Source organism: Martes martes (assembly GCF_963455335.1).
Source record: "Martes martes genome assembly, chromosome: X".
Lineage (NCBI taxonomy): Eukaryota > Metazoa > Chordata > Mammalia > Carnivora > Mustelidae > Martes > Martes martes.
In genome coordinates this window covers 97,681,987-97,701,255 of record NC_137897.1, presented here as the reverse complement: position 1 = coordinate 97,701,255, position 19,269 = coordinate 97,681,987, and the positions used below count along the sequence as shown (strand labels likewise).

The window sequence follows — 19,269 nt, the reverse complement described above, 5'->3', positions numbered from 1 at the left end:
AATGGTCTTCCATCTTTTTGTGTCTTCTTCAATTTCTTTTAGGAGTGTTCTGTAGTTCCTCGAGTACAGATCTTTAACCTCTTTGGTTAGCTTTATTCTGAGGTATCTTATGGTTCTTGGTGCTATACTAAATGGAATCGATTCTCTAATTTGCCTTTCTGTATTTTCATTATTAGTGCATAAGAAAGTCACTGATTCCTGGACATTGACTTTGTATCAGGATACCACCTTACACCAGTTAGAATGGCCAAAATTAGCAAGACAGGAAACAACGTGTGTTGGAGAGGATGTGGAGAAAGGGGAACCCTCTTACACTGTTGGTGGGAATGCAAACTGGTGCAGCCACTTTGGAGAACAGTGTGGAGATTCCTCAGGAAATTAAAAATAGAGCTTCCCTATGACCCTGCCATAGCACTACTGGGTATTTACCCCAAAGATACAGATGTAGTGAAAAGAAGGGCCATCTGTACCCCAATGTTTATAGCAGCAATGGCCACGGTCACCAAACTGTGGAAAGAACCAAGATGCCCTTCAACGGATGAATGGATAAGGAAGATGTGGTCCATATACACTATGGAGTATTATGCCTCCATCAGAAAGGACGAATACCCAACTTTTGTAGCAACATGGACAGGACTGGAAGAGATTATGCTGAGTGAACTAAGTCAAACAGAGAGAGTCAAGTATCATATGGTTTCACTTATTTGTGGAGCATAACAAATAATATAGAGGACAAGGGTAGATGGAGAGGAGAAGGAAGTTGAGGGAAATTGGAAGGGGAGGTGAACCATGAGAGACTATGGACTCTGAAAAACAACCTGAGGGTTTTGAAGGGGCGTGGGGTGGGAGGTTGGGGGAACCAGGTGGTGGGTATTAGGGAGGGCACAGATTGCATGGAGCACTGGGTGTGGTGAAAAAACAATGAATACTGTTACGCTGAAAATAAATAAAAAAATTAATTAAAAAAAAGAAAAAAGAAAAAGAGCAAGAATGAGAGAGCAAGCAAGAAAGCAAGAGTGTGAGATCTTCCTCTTCTTATAAGGCCACAAATCCTATCTGACTAAAGCCCCACACTATGGCCTTATTTAAATCTCAATTACCTCTTAAAGACTCTATCTGAAAATACAGTCATATTGAAGGTTAGGGCTTCAACATACGAATTTGTGTGTAGGAGGGACACAGTTCAGTCCCTAGTATCCCTAAACTTGAGAAAATGAGGCTTGATAACTTCAGTCTGCACACATACTTAGATATCTCTAAAGACCCCCCCCACCACCACACACACACAGAAATACATGACTTGAAGTTCAGAATCAGGTAGAGAAGGGATTTGGGGATGTGGACAAGTAAACTGACATCTGACTCTATCCAAGTGACTCCATCTTGTTCTCTCTGGAATCCCCTAGGATATGAGAACAAGAATTCTACTTTCTGTCAAGTGCTTCTCTCTAGTATGACTGTGTCAAAGGAAACAATCTTCAGATTTTCTACTTACTCAGTATCATATATTGCTTTTTATTAACCCAATCTCATGATTACAACTTGATGGTGAAATGTGAAAGAGAAATTGGCTTACCAATAAATAAACCTAATTTTGGAGGTATTTCAAAAATATATTATCTATGAAGACAAGTTTATCATTCTTCCTTATTTATACTTCTCCATGGGGAAAAAACAGAATAATTTGTTATCATTTTTTTAAATTTTCCTATACAAAAACTGAACACAATGGATAGGATTATGGTTGTCTCTTAGATAATCTACTAGATTGGAACAAAGTAAAATTTATGTAGAAGCATGAGCTACTCTGACAAAATGTTTTTTATGTTTTATCAATACCAAGAAACATTATTTACTATAAACAACAAAAAATAAATAATATTAGGTCCCACTTAGAAAGTATGAAAATACTGGTTCTTCTATACAGTTTTAAATCTATGTACTATATATCAGATTAAGGTTGAGCCAAAAAGGACTTCCAACTTGTACATGAAGCTTAATAATTATTGGTAACATTTTTTGACAGTTTAATATGGGCCAGACACAAAGTTAGGGATTATATGCATTGTATCATTAATATGCAAAATAATACCATAAGAAAAAAACTACCATTATGCTTTTAATAAGTAAGAAAAGAGATTAAGAAAATTTCTAAAGTCACACAATTATTTGGTGGAAAATCCAACATTTAACTCATGTTTATTAGACCCAGAGCTGCTTTTTTTCCCTCAATTTTACTGAGATATAATTGACATATAACACCGTATTCGTCCACAGTATAGAACGTAATGATTTGATATATGTGTATTTTGGAAAATGATTAGCACAGTAAGTTTAGTAATACCCATCACTTCACAGTTTTGATATTTTTCTTGTGATAAGAACTTTTAAATCTACTCTTGGCAACTTTCAAATTTACCAATGCAGTATTGTTACTGTGATTACCATGTTGTATGTTTTATCTCCAGAAATTTATCTTATAACTGGATGTTTGTATATTTTGACTACTTTCAACTATTTCCCCCACTCCTCAACCCCCTGCTGTTGGCAACCACCAATCTGTTCTCTGTTTCTATGAGTTTGTCTCTTAAACCCACCTATAAATGAAATCATATAGTATTTCTTTTTCTGTCTCACTTATTTTCCTGAGCATAATGTTCTTAAGGTCTATCCGTGTTTTCACTAATGAAAGGATTTTCTTTTTTTAATGAGTGAATCATATTCTATTATAGATATACACACATATATGTGCAAATCTCCCATTTTCTTTATCCATTTATCCATTAATAGACATGTTGTTTCTATATCTTGGCTATTATAAATAATGTTATAATAAACATGAAGATGCAGGAATAATTTCACTTCCTTTGGATGTGTATCCAGAAGAGGGATTGCCAGATCTTGTGGTAGTTCTCTTTTTAATTTATCGAGGATCCTTCATACTGTTTTCTACAGTGGCTGTACCAATTTACATCCCCACCATCAGTGCTTAAGGCCTCCCTTTTCTCCACATCCTCATCAACACTTCTTATTTCTTGTCTTTTTGATAACAGGCATTGTGTAACAAGCGTGAGGCAATATCTCATTGTGGTTTTGATCTGCATTTCCCTGATGATTAGTGATGTTGAGCACCTTTTCATGTAGCTTCTAACCACTCGGATATTTCCTTTAGAAAAATGTTTTCAATTTTTCTGCCCATTTTTTAATTAGGTTGTTTGTTTGTTAGCTACTAAGTTGTATGGGTTATTTATATACTTTGGCTATTAACCCCTTAATAGAAACATGGTTTATGGGTATTTTCTTTTTTTTTAATTTCTTTTCAGTGTAACAGAATTCATTGTTTATGTACCACACCCAGTGCTCTATGCAATACGTGCCCTCCATAATACCCACCACCAGGCTCACCCAACCTCCCACCCCTCGCGCCTTCAAAACCCTCAGATTGTTTTTCGGAGTCCATAGTCTCTCATGGCTCATCTCCCCCTCCAATTTCCCTCAACTCCCTTCTCCTCTCCATCTCCCCGTGTCCTCCGTGTTATTTCTTATGCTCCACAAATTAGTGAAACCATATGATAATTGACTCTCTCTGCTTGACTTATTTCACTCAGCATAATCTCTTCTAGTCCCGTCCATGTTGCTACAAAAGTTGGGTATTCATCCTTTCTGATGGGGGCATAATACTCCATAGTGTATACAGACCACAACTCCCTTATCCATTCGTCCGCTGAAGGGCATCTTGGTTCTTTCCAGTTTGGCGACCATGGCCATTGCTGCTATGAACATTAGGTATTTTCTTCCATTCTATAGGTTGCCTTCTCATTTGGTTGATGATTTCCTTGTTGGGCAGAAGGTTTTTAACAAAAAGTTTTTATCTGTAGTCAAAACAAGACGTTCTAGAAGAAAACCTTGTTCCAGCAAAGTGTACCAAATTTGAAATTTTATATTCATAGCTTTATATTTTGGGCTTAAACTGAGCAGGGGTTTTTCCTCCTGTCAAATATAAATATCCACAAAAATTAATAAGTTAAACCTTATCATTCATTTATATGTTAGTGTAATTGGATTAGTTTCTTTCTTAAGAAGAGTTTTCCTGAATCAAATAAAGGATGAAAAGAGCATGAGGTCATTTAACTATTGCCAGAACTTGATTGTGAAACTGGTATCATAAAATGGTGAGAAATCCACAGATTTTTTTTTTAATGTGGATGAGGCTTGGAAGACAAGGACAGGCACTAACCTCAATAAAGAAAAACCTAGAAAATTGACTAGATGTTTAAATGTTCTTCCAGCTTATTACCACTATAAAATACAGCTATGGTTTCCATTTTATTTTGGTGGTTCATTTTTGGGGAGTGGGGGCTGCATACTATAGCATTATAAAATTATATCACTTTTATTCTTTGTTCTAATATTTTACATTCTTTCTTAGTCCTCCTACCTCCCTACCTGTCCTCCATCATATTAGTGGGTCTAGTGGGTGTAATAAATTACCTCTCTGTGAATCACTAAGTTTACTGCTTAGGTCCTGATCTCTGTCATACTTCTGCTGATCATGGCATTGCCTCCTGTGTCCCAGGCAAACCTTTAAAGCTGGTCTGACAAGTGTCTCAGCAAAGGTTGTTTTTAATTTAGGACAAGTTTAATTAAGACTCTCAGTAAAGAATCCCCAGAGGCCTGCCTAGAAATTTACTAATGTGCAATGCAATTATTGCAATATCATGGGAATCAGAAGCAAGCAAATGGACAAAACTGTCAGGAATTATAACATACCATATAGCAAGTGATTACCCAATAAGATCAAATAAGAATATTAGTAAAGAAGAGTTACTACTTAACCTAAAGACTCTTTGAATATTACATGTATGAAGTAGGGAATGATTTATAAAAGGACATGCTTAGGAGAATGAATTTCAACATTTGTTGAAAAGTAGTAAAATTATATGAAAATTACATGAAATAGTATGCTAATAGTAGACTTTGATACTGTAGGAAATATATTTATATGGGGAGAAAGAAACCCATAACAGGGTATCTCTTTGATTCTCACAGGGAGAAATGATGTACTTTACCAAAGTTTTACATGGGAGAAAACTCTACTCCAATCACTGATATATGTGATGGGGAGAGGAAGAAACTACTCTTCAATCTTCACATGAAGTACTTCTTTATGCAAATTTTAAAACTTAGTCTCAGTTCTGGACAAGGAACAGACTACTAGAGTTGAAGAATGTTAAATTATTTTCTCCCTACTTGACTAACATAAGCTTAGGTTTTTGTTTCCTAATGTTTGGTAGTATAATTTTGTACCTAACAAAATGGAACATAGAAAACATTACATGCATTTCCCAAATAAAATATTGAAAAACATTAACCAGTTTTCTAAACCAATTTGCGTCTATTTATTTTTCAAATCACTGTCACATTAATCTGTTTTTTCCTTATTCCCCTCCTTTTGTCATCATTCTCTTTCTGTCCCCACATTCGGTTCCTTGAAGCAAAGCATTTGTATAAGCTGTTTTCAGTATTTCTACAAAATCAGAAGTAACATTTCTGGTCCACCTTTCATAGTTGTTTGACCTTGTTGCTTTTCTGAACGTAAAATTCTTATTCTCTGTAGAACTGCTCATGGTATGAGAAACTATCAGTCAATTTTATAGATGTTACAAACACTTCAATTCACTACAAATTTAAGAGTATCATAGTAAATCTCACATAGGTTCTATTTTCAAATTATTGACTTAGGAACAAGCATTATTTAGGCCCATCTATTGCAAGAAGTTGGAATCACGGATAAAGGGAACCCAGAATATCCATCTGGGACATTAGTGATGTCATAACAAGTGTCATAGCTTGACTTTCCAGGATACAGCTTAGAAAGTGTAAAATATTTTCATTCAGTATAGCGCTAAAGTATATTTTAGGGGAGACTTGCACATTAGAGGAAGAATTGTTTTTCCTGTGATATTTGTCCCCATAGTGTATATCAGGAAAGATAAATTTAAAATTTCTAACCACAATCTCATAGATTTGTAAGAATATGAATTTTCCTTTTTTAAAACACTTTAGAAAGTGTTGACTACACTAGTTTATTTTTAAAAGTAAAAAACAACTAGTGTGGATGGTTCTATATAGTCTATGCATAAAATAACCATCATCAATCTATCCCTACACTATCCAAGGATACATTTATTAAATGCTTCTCTTAATTAAAAAATCAAATTACATATGATAGCATTCCTTTTCTTATACCTGAGTGTAAATTCAGTATAAAAGAGGGAACTTGGATGCTTCTGTGACACAGAACATACGAAATAGCCTTATGTCATGTATGACACCCTCTACTTATCCATGAAGACTCACAAATGCAACATCTCCCTGCAGCTACCAATTATATCACATTGCTTCTCTCTGACATTCCTCTCTATTGTTTGAATATTTTATCCATTCTCATACCTGTATTTTATTCACTCCACTTAAAATATCTTTCATATCACTTCAAGCTTCTTTCTCAACTCTTAAGTGAATTTATTTTTTTAATATGCAGTTCATATAATTTGCCCTCTGAAGAACTTTTTCAACTTACACCCACATTAATGGAATTAATCCACTGTACACCATGAACTATTTTGTTGGAAAGAGGGGAAGAACAGTGCCTCTGTTTTATCACTCATCATATTGTTTTGTTATTATTTATTTTTGTACCTGTCACCTCAAGTAGAATGTTAGCATCATGAATACAGAGATAATTATATTCATATTATATTCTCAGTACCTATTAAGTACCCTGGTCCAGAGAGGTACCTAGTAAAAAAGGTCAATTGAATTAATGATTTGACAATTGAATGCTGCTTTGCTCCAGTGAGTAAAATTAATAGTCCCTTAAGCAAACCATGATTTGGAAGGGAAAACGTATTGATGAAAAAGAAACCTTGCCTATTTCAAAGGCATACGTAAGTAAAATTGTCATTGCCTCTACTTCAAATGTTACTTAGAACATTGTAATTATAATGCAGCATATAGAAAGCAAGCAGAGAAAGTTTTCTTGGTAACTGTGCTTACAAATATTTGGTACATGAATAGTTGGTGATTTTGAAAAATTTAAATTTAGTAAAAATACAGTGAATACATTTTTGTAAAGGGCAGTTCTCTTTCAACAGGTATTACTTACATGCATACTGTGTTCCAGTCAGCACTACTTAGTTATATTTAATATATGTTGAAAAAAACTGTTTAATTTTCCTATTAAGTCTGATTTGAAATTATTTATGTCCTGTACATAAGAAATATACAGAATGTATCTTTAAGTGGAACATTGAAGGAGACTTAAAAATAGGGCTTTTTAAAAAGTAACAATGAGAAAAAAAAGAAAGAAAAAAAAGTAGCAATGAGGGCCACCTGGGTGTCTCACTCGGTTGAGTGTCTGACTTCTCATTTCAGTTCAGTTCATGATCTTGAGGTAGTGGGATTGAGCTGCATGGGAGGCTCCACATTCAGCATGGAGTCTGCTTGAGATTCTCTCTCTCTCTCTACCTCTCCCCCTGCTCTTTCTCTCTAAATAAATAAATAAATAGATAGATAAAATAGTTTTAAAAATAAATAAATAAAATAAAAAAGTAGCAGTGACAAGCAATAAACACCATCCTAAAAAAGAAGGGTCTTCTTCAAACTCTTCAAGGGAGAGGTGGAGAAGATTTCTAAATGCAAATATGTTGTGTGATCAACTGATGAAATAGACATAAGGATATCAGTGTGTTGTTTGGTAGGTTCTCCTTCAGCATCCCAGGAAGGACACCAAGTGATCCAAAACATAGAGAAGTCCTCTGCTTTGGAAACAGTGAGTATCTATTTCCAAAAGCAAGTAAAGGGGAAAAATGACATGGATGGCTGATATTTAAGAAAGAAATACTTGATTCCAATTCAAAACATAGGAGAAATTGTTCAAAACCAATATAACCTTTGCAAAGATTAATGCCCAAGAGCTGTCACTATCAAGATCTGCTTGAATAATCTGACTAAGGGATGCTTCAGTGTTTTCATCCATACATTTTCAAAAAAGAAAAAAAAATTAGTATGGCATTTTTGTCTGAATGCTCCTCCTTTCAGTCATGCTAATTATGTTTCTCCCTTCTTGTGCTATCTTAAAAATAAATAAATAAAAGAAATTTCCATATAGCAACTTCTCACTGCCTATTGCAGGCCAAGACTCTTGTTAATGAAAATTGATTTTTATTTAGTTTACATAGGATAGTTTTGTACTTTCTGTCATATAGAAAGCCATTTCTGAGTATAGCCTCAGAGAGAGTCTTATCTAGATGTGTGGATAGAATTATATGGAAATGTTAATGGAATTACATTCAAATGCCAGCAGGCGAACTTCACTCAAACTGAATGTGATTCACTAACACCTTCTCATATTATCATCTGCCTACTCCCCCTTGCAAAACACATCAACTATGTTAGTGAACAGAGGAAGTTTATAGATTAATTGTATTCAATTCTACAATTTCCAAAAAACTCAATTTCAACAAGCCAAAGATGTGAAGGAAATAAGAATAAATAATGTCTGGCTGTTTTGACATCTCTGATATCATGTTGTTCTCTTTGTTTTGACATGAAAAAGTAGATCATATTTGCAGTATTCATTATCCCAATTAACAGGAGATAATCTTGTTAACAGACTGTTTCTTGCTTTACACACAATTCAAAGCATTAAGACCCAATGTTCTAAGGCTAGGCCCATATGTGGCATCTTGTATTAAAATCTCTTTTCATTGATGTTATACACCAACAAGGGCCAAGGTATTATAAAAGATCCCACAGGAGTATTACATGCTTGTTTCCTATAAAAAGTCTGATGTACTATATATTATTTATATATATTTTATAGGTACTAAAACATAAAAATATTAATATATATTTTAATGTATTTTAATTATATATTTGCTAGAACAGAAATACACTGGGGCAGGTACTTCTCTTTCTGTCTTGTTAATCCCGACAATACCAGTGCCTACAAGAATGTTTGGAATATAGTGGTTGTTATTAATACATGTTTTCAAATGAATGAATGTATAAATAATTGTAAACATCTTTGCTTGAAATCAATACCATTCAAATTATAGGACCTATCTTTTTTTAAGCCTCAGCACTCACAGCAATTTCAAGTATTAGATATGGAAGTAAGAATATTTTTCTATCTTACACTGCTTTTTTACAATCCCTCCAAGACATTTTATTTAGTTTTAAATTTATGCTTTTGTATGTTTCATCCCCCACTTGGATTTCCTTCACTTTTCATCTCTATCAATCTATGTGCCTTCTCCCCTCAAAAATCTGGCCCAATGCTCTAGTCATTCTTCCTTATAGCATGCCTGTGAATCCTCTCAATATGTCTAATCTATTCCGTTTTTTTTTTAAAGATTTGATTTATTTGACAGAGTGAGTGAGAGACACAAGCAGGCAGAGCAGCAGAGGGAGAGGGAGAAGCAGGCTCCCCACTGAGCAGAGAGCCCGATGCGGGACTCGATCCCCAGACTCTGGGATCATGACCTGAGCCGAAGGCCATCGATTAACCGACTGAGCCACCCAGGCGCCTCCCGTTTTTTTTTTTTTTTTTAATTAAAAAGAATAGATGGCTTGGTAAATGTTCAATTATAATTCATTAGTCTAAACTGTATATTACCAGCTAAATAGGAAGGCCCCTCAGAGGAGGAATCAGCTTTCTTTACATAACACCACTTTAGTTTTACACCTAGTAATATTTGCCCCTCTGAGTTAACATATACTGTTTGTTAACTAACCTCTTTACATTAGTTTTTGTTTCCCTTCTTTTTCCCTAGGATCCACTCTTTTTACTGTCCTGTATTTTTTTCTAGCTTATTTCTTTCCCTCTATTTACTTTTCACCTATCCTCCTCAAAACATGAAATGTTTTAAATTTTGTCAAAATGTTTTAAAAATGTCTTCAAAAATAAAATTCATTTTTCTGTTAAAGATTTAATGCATGTTCACTATATAAATTTGTAAGGCACATAAAAGATACATATTACTAATAGTTTCATTGCTAACAATTTCCCAGATTATTTTCCATATTTTCAATATAATGTTTTTTAAAAGAAAAACAGCTGAATAGTATAGTGTAATATAATACAATATAATGTAATATAATATAATATAATAATGTATATCTACATTAATTGTATCCGGGAATGTGAATTTTTTTTTCAAATGAAGAATTGTCATTATTGCTTCCTAAACTCTCAAGTGTGCATGTCTAAAGCCATTCTATTTATCTTAAAGAAAAAGCAAAAAACAGACTCTTAACTACAGAGAACAAACTGATTGTTACTGGGGGGGGGGGGGTTGGGTGGTGGGGATTAAGGAGTGCACTTATCATGAGCACCAGGTGTTAGGGTATTGTATGGAAGTGTTGAATCACTATACTGTACACCTGAAACTAATATTACACTGTATGCTAACTAACTGGAATTTAAATTAAAATATTAAAAAAAGAATAAACTTGAAGGCAGTATTTTTTTCATCTTAAATAAACTTCATACACTAATCAAAATTCTAGTTCGTATTTATATAGCATTGGGGGAAGAAAGAGAAGATAAGGTTGTGAGTTATTTAATGTGGATTATTGATAATGAAGTATTCCTTGTATTTTATAAACTAATTTGCATTTTATGCTAACATCACATTACAATATTTTCTTTAGAATTAATGGCTCTCTTTTAACAAATTATAAAATAGTCTTACGGTTCTTTACACAGGCAGTATTTTGATATATAGGTAATTTTTTAGCAAGGTACATATAGAGTTCAATAATAGCTATTTAGGGTGTTTAGGATATGGTTATTCACTAAGGTATGACCCAAAAGGTTACTACAAGATGAGCTCAAGAAATCATTATATTTTACTTAGTAAAATATAAATTTTATTTATAGTATATTTTATTTATTTATCTTGCTGACCTAGACGATTTTTTAAAGTAGAGTATATTTTTTATGTCAGTGGTTAGGTGATTCATTAAAAGAAAACATATTCCTCTTCTCGGTTTAATGTCATATTCTGGAGACCTGTCCCTAATTTGACCCCAGTATCAGAACTCTTCTTCCATCAGAAGACCTAAGTAGGGTTTGGAACATTCATCATGTTCACCAGCAATCACCTCTACCTCGTTGTAATACTGAACCGCCCAAGGAGGAGCCTCAGCCTCATTTACATAACACACAAGGTATGGACAGCCACGTTTCCTTAAGGCACTTGCGCGACCCTGTGCCCATCTCTGCATACCATGACAAGGCTTCCCTACCTCAATATTCATCCTAACCCTAAACAAAAAGTACCCATTGGCCCTCTTAGGGAGTCACAGCTCTGGAAGCTATTCCCTGTGATCTCTTTACCGATAAAGTTGACTTTGTGCAACAACTCCATCTGGTGTGTCTGTGACTCCCCAAGGAGCGAACTCACATTTTTTTGGTTACAGATACAGATGAGGAACAGCCAGATGGAAGAGATGCACAGGGCCAGGTACGGGGAAAGGATGCCGAGCTTCCATGCTCTCTGAGCGGCATGCCGCTCTGCCTCGTGTTCACCAACCCAGACGGTCTCCAAGCTCCCACACCCCCCCCCCCACCCTTCTGGGGTTTAACGGCAGCTTCATTACAATGGCACAACGGATTCCATCATTGGCCATTGGAGAGTTATTCAGCCTGCAGCCCCCCTTCCTTCCCCAGAGGTTGGTGGAAGCACAGTGAAGTTGCCAGCCCTCTCGTCACTTGATTGGTTCCCCTGCAAACCAGCCCCTTTCCTTAGATTATCTAAAGGCTTTCCAAACGTTCCTTCTTTAGCAGTATAAAAGACATCATCACAGGAAATTCCGAGGATTTTAGGGGCTCTGTGCCAGGAACTGGCTGAAGATAAATTGTATGTCTTTATTATAAATCACAACATCACAGGTGGCATATATGGTCAGCTTTTATGACGATTCCACGGACAATTGAAAAGAGAAGTTGCATTCATCGTTTCGGGGTAGGGATGTAGATGCGTCACTCCGACGTGCCGCATCCATACGTCACTCCCTTCTTCTGGGTCCTCACTTTGCCTTGTGTACGCTTGAGTTTATTCATTGGTACGACGGGCTGATGATAGACCACATGTCAAGGGACCTGAGTTCATCTAGGAAAGGCGCCCAGAAGCACCTGTGTGTTCAATACATGCCACCAGCTAGGGGACTAACTCGTCCACGTGACCTGTCACAGGCTGAGATCAGAGAAGGCATATTTTCTGCCTCAGTTTTCTTGAATTTCCAGTCTTTTCTCCCCCTTTTCTTCTTTTTCTGCCGTTGAATGGTGAAACTCTTTATTTTGCACGTACTACGTTCAAAACCATTAGCTCTTCGTTGAGGAGTGCATCTTTTGTTCTTAGAAGGTGTTTTTCCCACCGCAGTTAATGCCTTTTGGATGAATTCAACTTTGCAGCTATTAAGCTTTTGTACACTTAATTAATTTTTTATTTTTTAATTTTCTCTAAAAAATTTTTATTTATTTGTGTGTGTGTGTGTGTGAGAGAGAGAGAGTGTGTGAGTGCACAAGCAGGGGGAGTGCAGAGGGGGAGGGAGAAGCAGGCTCCTTCCTAATCAGGGAGCCTGGATGCGGGGCTCGATTCCAGGGACCTGGGATCATGACCTGGGCTGAAGATAGACACTTAACTGACTGAGCCACCCAGGCCCCCCTATGCTATTATCCTTTTTTTTTTTTTCCCATGAAGGGCACTGACTTACTGATTTAAAAAAACTTTCACTTATTTGTGGAGCATAACAAATAATATAGAGGACAAGGGTAGATGGAGAGGAGAAGGGAGTTGAGGGAAATTGGAAGGGGAGGTGAACCATGAGAGACTATGGACTCTGAAAAACAACCGGAGGGTTTTGAAGGGGCGGGGGGGTGGAAGGTTGGGGGAACCAGGTGGTGGGTATTAGGGAGGGCACAGATTGCATGGAGCACTGGGTGTGGTGAAAAAAACAATGAATACTGTTACGCTGAAAATAAATAAAAAATTTAATTTAAAAAAAAAAAAAAACTTTGCAAGGACAGTGACTACTCTGCCAAAAAAGGAGCCAAATAGATAAAACAGACCAGTGGGGGTGGGGGTGAGGGAAGGGCCAGAAATCCACTTGGAAAAGCTGATAATTGTTGACATGAAAATGGCAGGGGAAGAAGAAGGGAGATGCATTCAAAAGCAGGAATTTTTAAAAAAGTTGAAATGATGAGGGGAGACAACTCCCAAAAGACCTTGAAGTACATCAGAAGTGAGTACAACGACAGCAATCTCTTCCTTTGTAGAGGACAGGGAGGAGTCCCCACGTGGCTGAAAACTCTGGAGGCTCTATGGCGGGGCTAGGGGCTGGGGGCTCCCAAAGAGAGCCTCATAAGAAGGCGTCGCGCCACTCTCGAAGACACCCAAAGCAGTCCCGGGACTGCTTGGCGTTGGCACCACATGTGTCCTTCAGCCATTCCCGGGAGAGATCTTTGTCTTTCTTTAGCACCAGAAACTGGCCAAGGAACACAGAGGCCTTGTCAAAGCCCCTTTCCTCCAGCTTCTTGCCCAAGGCTTCACCAATCCCGGCCAGGTTCCCCACTGGCTTTCCCCCCATGGGCTCTGCCATGAAGTCTCAGTGCTTTGGGGAAATTGTCATCTTGATCACCTTAATCAGCAGCTCCGTCTCCTGGAACGGCTCCTTATGCTATTAAACTTTTGAGTCACTTATTCATCTTCCCTCAAAAGACCTTCCTTCTCACACCTCCACTCATAAAGGCATTCCCTTCCCCCATAAATCCCTTCACCACCTCCCCAGCCCAAACTACTAATCTCTCTAACCTCCCTCACAGAAAACTTCCCTTCATCACCTCCTCTCACAAAACACTTCCCTTCCTAACCTCCTTCACAAAGGATTTGTGAAAAGGATTTCACTCCCCACCCAATGGACTTCCCTCCACCATCCATCCTCGGGAAGACATTTTCTTCCCTCATTTTCCCTCACAAAGGTCTTCCTTCCCTCACTCCCCTAACAAAGGTCTTCACTCCCTTACTTCACTTCCAGAAGTACTAACTTCCTTCACTTCCTCTCACAAAGTCCTTCCTTCTCTCACTTTCTCTCACAACCCTCACTAAAGCATTCCTTCTGTTGCTTCCTCAAAGACCTGACTTCCTTCACCTCCCCTCTAAAAGTACTATAATCTTCAAATCCTATGTCAAAGGCCTTCTCTCCTTCATGTGCCCCCATAAAGAATTAACTTCCTTTACCTCTCTTCATGGGGGGTGTGTTCCTTTCCTCACTAATGCTTTCACTGCTGGACTTGCTCTCAGAACTGGTTTACCTCCATCACCTGCCATCACAAATGCCTTCCCTCCCTTCTCTACCCTCTCAATTCCTCCCTCTCTCTACATGCTAATCTTCCCCATCTCTCCTCAAAAAGACCTTCCTTTGGTCTTCTTGTCTCACAAAGTTCTAATCTCCCTTGCTTCCAGTCACAAAGTCCTTCCCTCCCTCACCTTCCTTCAACAAAGTTCTCTAACTCACCTCCCCTTACAGTCTTTCCTTTTCACCTCTTCCTTGAAAAGGCCTACTGTCTCTCACCTCCTCTCTCATAGGCCTCCCTCTCGAATGCACAAAAACTCCTTATCTCCCACTTTCCCTACATAAAGCCCTTCCTTTCTCTCACTAAGGCCTTCTTTGCCTCACCCCCCATCATGAAGTCATTCCTTCTCTCACCTCTCCTGACAAAGTACAAACCTCTCACGAGTTCCCTCACAAAGACATTCCCTCCCTTACCCTCTTCAAAACGGCTTCCACTCCCTCATCTCCCTTCACAAAATAGTAATTTCTCATATCCCTCAGAAAATGTCTTTCTTTCCTTACATCCATCACTAATGCATTTTCCGCCTCACCTTCCTTACAAGGCCTTTGCTCCTCTCCCTATGCTCACAAGGTATTAACCTCCCTCATGTCCCTTCACAAAAGCTTTCCCTCCCTCACCTCCTTTCACAAGGTGCCGACCTCCTTCATGCTCCTTCATAGAAGCTTTTCTTTCTCTCGGTAGGGTCTTCCTTCATTCACTTCCCCTCAGAAAGCCCTTCTTTCCCTCAACTCCCCTTAGAAAGGACTAGCATTCCTCACCTCTGCAGACAAAGTACTAACCTTCTTCACCTCATCTCACAAAGCCCTTTCCACTCTTAACTTCATTCATGAAGGCCTTCTTTTCCTCATCTCTCCTTAAAATGGCATTCCTTTCCCTCATAAATGCTACTCAACTCATCTCCTACTTACTCTCACAAAGGCCTTCTCTTCCCTCAGCAGTGCGTCCCTTCCTCACTTTCTCTCACAGTTGACTTCACTCCATCACATTCCCTCATAAAGTTTTTGCCTTCACTCGTCTCCTCTCTCAAAGGTCTCCTTCCTCAAGGCCTTTCACAAAGTGTTAACCTCCCTCTTCTCCACTCAAAAAGGCCTTCCTTCTTTCATGTCCCCTCAGAAAGTTCTCACCTTCCCCTACAAAGTACTTCCCTCCCTCATCTCACTTAAAAAATACCTTCTATTTCTCACCTTCCTTCAAAACCACCTCCCTTCCCTCACTTCCCCACACAAAACCATTTTACCCTTTATCATTTTCAAATATTATGTGTAAATTGTCTGCTTCAGAAATGATTTTATCTAAATTAAAATGAGCATTTGATTAGGTATACAGAGATTTGATGCATTGATGTTATATACAAAGAACCTGTGTTTTATTTAGGTTATCGCTCACCTCCTTAAAGATCCTGTTTGATTTTCATTATCTTGAATGCTTTGTCACAACTGAAAAGTGGATTCTTTCTACTTTTTCCTACACAGGGAAATATATTCATAAATTTAAAAAAAACATTTAAAAAATCTGATTTAAACCAATTTCCAGAAGGGAAGTGTACAGCTTAGGGTTTATTAGGAGCAAAGAGATAGTCTTCCACAGAAAATAAAAGTCTTTACAGGGATTAGGGGCTACATCCATGAGACAAAAATAGGTTGGTATAGGAAAGAACAAGTCCAAATCTGAACTTAAAAATATTAGAGTTGAAATAAAAAGAACAAATATTCATCATAGAGGAAAGACAAGGGAGGATGTTAACAAAAGTCAGAGAACTGAACAAAGATATGAATCTTGAGAGAAACAGCTGACCCAGGTCCAACAGGATGAGGGAGGATTTTCAAAGTGAGATGGAGATATTTCCGTCATTTCTATAGACTCTAAAATAATGTATAAAACATAGAAATTCAGATTCCTCCTCTATAGAAGTATTTGAATCAGTATCTTTGTCTCAAGCTATAGTGTAGATTAAATGTATTAATATGTGGAAATCCCTTAGGAAGTTTACAAGCACAGAGTAAAAGCAATGGCATTTGTCAAATAAAAGAACCACGTGGCATGTTATTACCCCTTCTTACCAAATGGGAAATATCTGTAAGTGCACTTAGCCCCGGCTGCAAGTTTGATGTGGGAGGTTACCATGTCTGCCTTTGGAAGCATTTGGGGCATGAGGAAGACCCAAGCTGGGGCCCTCTAGGTTATTCTCCCTGAGCTGCATTGAGCAAAATATTTGCCCCATATACTCACCAGAGAGTCAGAGCCTCAACCATGCTTGCCCCTAAATCATCACACTTATTAACTGATAACTTTCTCATGTTTTCTAGAAGCAGGAACTTCTAGCAGGTGTCCTTGTTTGCCGGGACTGCAAAAGGAAGTTTTTGGCTGAGCTGTATCTAAGTCACCTTAGCCTGTCCTTGGTGCCCTCACCTCAGAGTCACTCTCTCTGACTGACAATACCTTTGAGGCTTACTTCCTGGAAAGGCAGTTTTAAACCTTTCAAAGACACGAGACCAAAGTGAGCCATGGTGCACGAGGCAATTTGGTTATGAGCATTCCCAACTGTGTCCAAGGCAAAAGCATTTGAGAGAGTGGTAATTAATAACCTTCCTAACTACCATTTGCTGACTTCTGACTATATGCCAGTCACTGTATCTAATTTAATTCTCCTAAACGTTTCATGATGTTGATATTATAGGCTTTTCACAAATGTGGAGACAGGCTCACATAAGTTGAGCGACTTTCTTTTTTTTTTTTTTCCTTTTTGGCATATTTTTTTTAATTTTTTTATTTTAATAAACATATAATGTATTTTTATCCCCAGAGGTACAGGTCTGTGAATCACTAGGTTTACACATTTCACAGCACTCATCATAGCCCATACCCTCCCCAATGTCCATTTCCCCCCACCACCCTCTCCTGTCCCCCCTCCCTCCCCACAACCCTCAGTCTGTTGCTTGACATTGAGTCTTTTATGGTTTGTCTCCCTCCCAATCCCATCTTTTCATTTTTTCTTTTCCTACCTCCCCCCAACCCACCCCGCCTTGCATCTCTACTTCCTCATATCAAAGAGATCATATGATAGTTGTCTTTCTCCAATTGACTTATTTCGCTAAGCATGATACCCTCTAGTTCCATCCACATCGTCGCAAATGGCAAGATTTCATGTCTTTTGATGGCTGCATAGTATTCCATTGTGTATATATACCACATCTTCTTTATCCATTCATCTGTTGATGGACATCTAGGCTCTTTCCACAGTTTGGCTATTGGGGACATTGCTGCTATAAACATTCGGGGGCACGTGCCCCTTCGGAGCACCACGTTTGTATCTTTAGGATATATACCCAGTAGTGCAATTGCTGGGTCATAGGGTAGCTCTATTTTCAGTTTTTTGAGGAACCTCCACACTGTTTTCCAGAGTGGTTGCACCAGCTTGCATTCCCACCAGCAGCGTAGGAGGGTTCCCCTCTCTCCGCATCCTCGCCAGCATCTGTCATTTCTTGACTTGTTAATTTTAGCCATTCTGACTGGTGTGAGGTGGTATCTCATTGTGGTTTTGATTTGTATTTCCCTGATACCGAGTGATGTGGAGCATTTTTTCATGTGTCTGTTGGCCATCTGGATGTCTTCTTTGCAGAAATGTCTGGTCATGTCCTCTGCCCATTTCTTGACTGGATTATTTGTTCTTTGGGTATTGAGTTTGATAAGCTCTCTATAGATTTTGGATACTAGCCCTTTATCTGATATGTCGTTTGCAAATATCTTCTCCCATTCTGTCAGTTGTCTTTTGGTTTTGTTAACTGTTTCCTTTGCTGTGCAAAAGCTTTTGATCTTGATGAAATCCCAATAGTTCATTTTTGCCCTTGCTTCTGTTGCCTTTGGCGATGTTCCTAGGAAGAAGTTGCTGCGGTTGAGGTCAAAGAGGTTGCTGCCTGCATTGTCCTCAAGGATTTTGATAGATTCCTTTCTCACATTGAGGTCCTTCATCCATTTTGAGTCTGTTTTCATGTGTGGTATAAGGAAATAGTCCAATTTCATTTTTCTGCATGTGGCTGCCCAATTTTCCCAGCACCATTTGTTGAAGAGGCTGTCTTTTTTCCATTGGATATTCTTTCCTGCTTTGTCGAAGATTAGTTGACCATAGAGTTGAGGGTCTATTTCTGGGCTCTCTATTCTGTTCCATTGGTCTATATCTCTGTTTTTGTGTCAGTACCATACTGTCTTGATGATGACAGCTTTGTAATAGAGCTTGAAGTCTGGAATTGTGATGCCACCGACTTTGGCTTTCTTTTTCAATATTCCTTTGGCTATTCGAGGTCTTTTCTGGTTCCATATAAATTTTAGGATTATTTGTTCTATTTCTTTAAAAAAAATGGGTGGGATTGTGATAGGGATTGCATTAAATGTGTAGATTGCTTTAGGTAGACTAGACATTTTCACAATATTTGTTCTTCCAATCCATGAGCATGGAATATTTTTCCATTTCTTTGTGTCTTCCTCAATTTCTTTCATGAGTACTTTATAGTTTTCTGAGTATAGATTCTTTGCCTCTTTGGTTAGATTTATTCCTAGGTATCTTATGGTTTTGGGTGCGATTGTAAATGGGACTGACTCCTCAATTTCTCTTTCTTCTGTCTTGTTGTTAGTGTAAAGAAATGCGACTAGATTTCTGTGCATTGACTGTATAACCTGACACTTTACTGAATTCCTGTACAAGTTCTAGCAGTTTTGGAGTGGAGCCTTTTGGGTTTTCCACATATAGTATCATATCATCTGCAAAGAGTGAGAGTTTGACTTCTTCTTTGCCAATTTGGATGCCTTTAATTTCTTTTTGTTGTCTGATTGCTGAGGCTAGGACTTCT

The 19,269-nt window shown here is 37.9% G+C and overlaps 1 pseudogene across 1 annotated transcript; it reads right to left on the bottom strand.

Annotated features, from left to right (window-relative positions):
• Positions 1-13,431: 13,431 nt before the first annotated feature.
• LOC308337262 (barrier-to-autointegration factor-like) lies at positions 13,432-13,701 on the bottom strand (annotated as a pseudogene). Its single transcript has one exon. The product of its transcript is annotated as a barrier-to-autointegration factor-like (transcript).
• Positions 13,702-19,269: the final 5,568 nt, after the last annotated feature.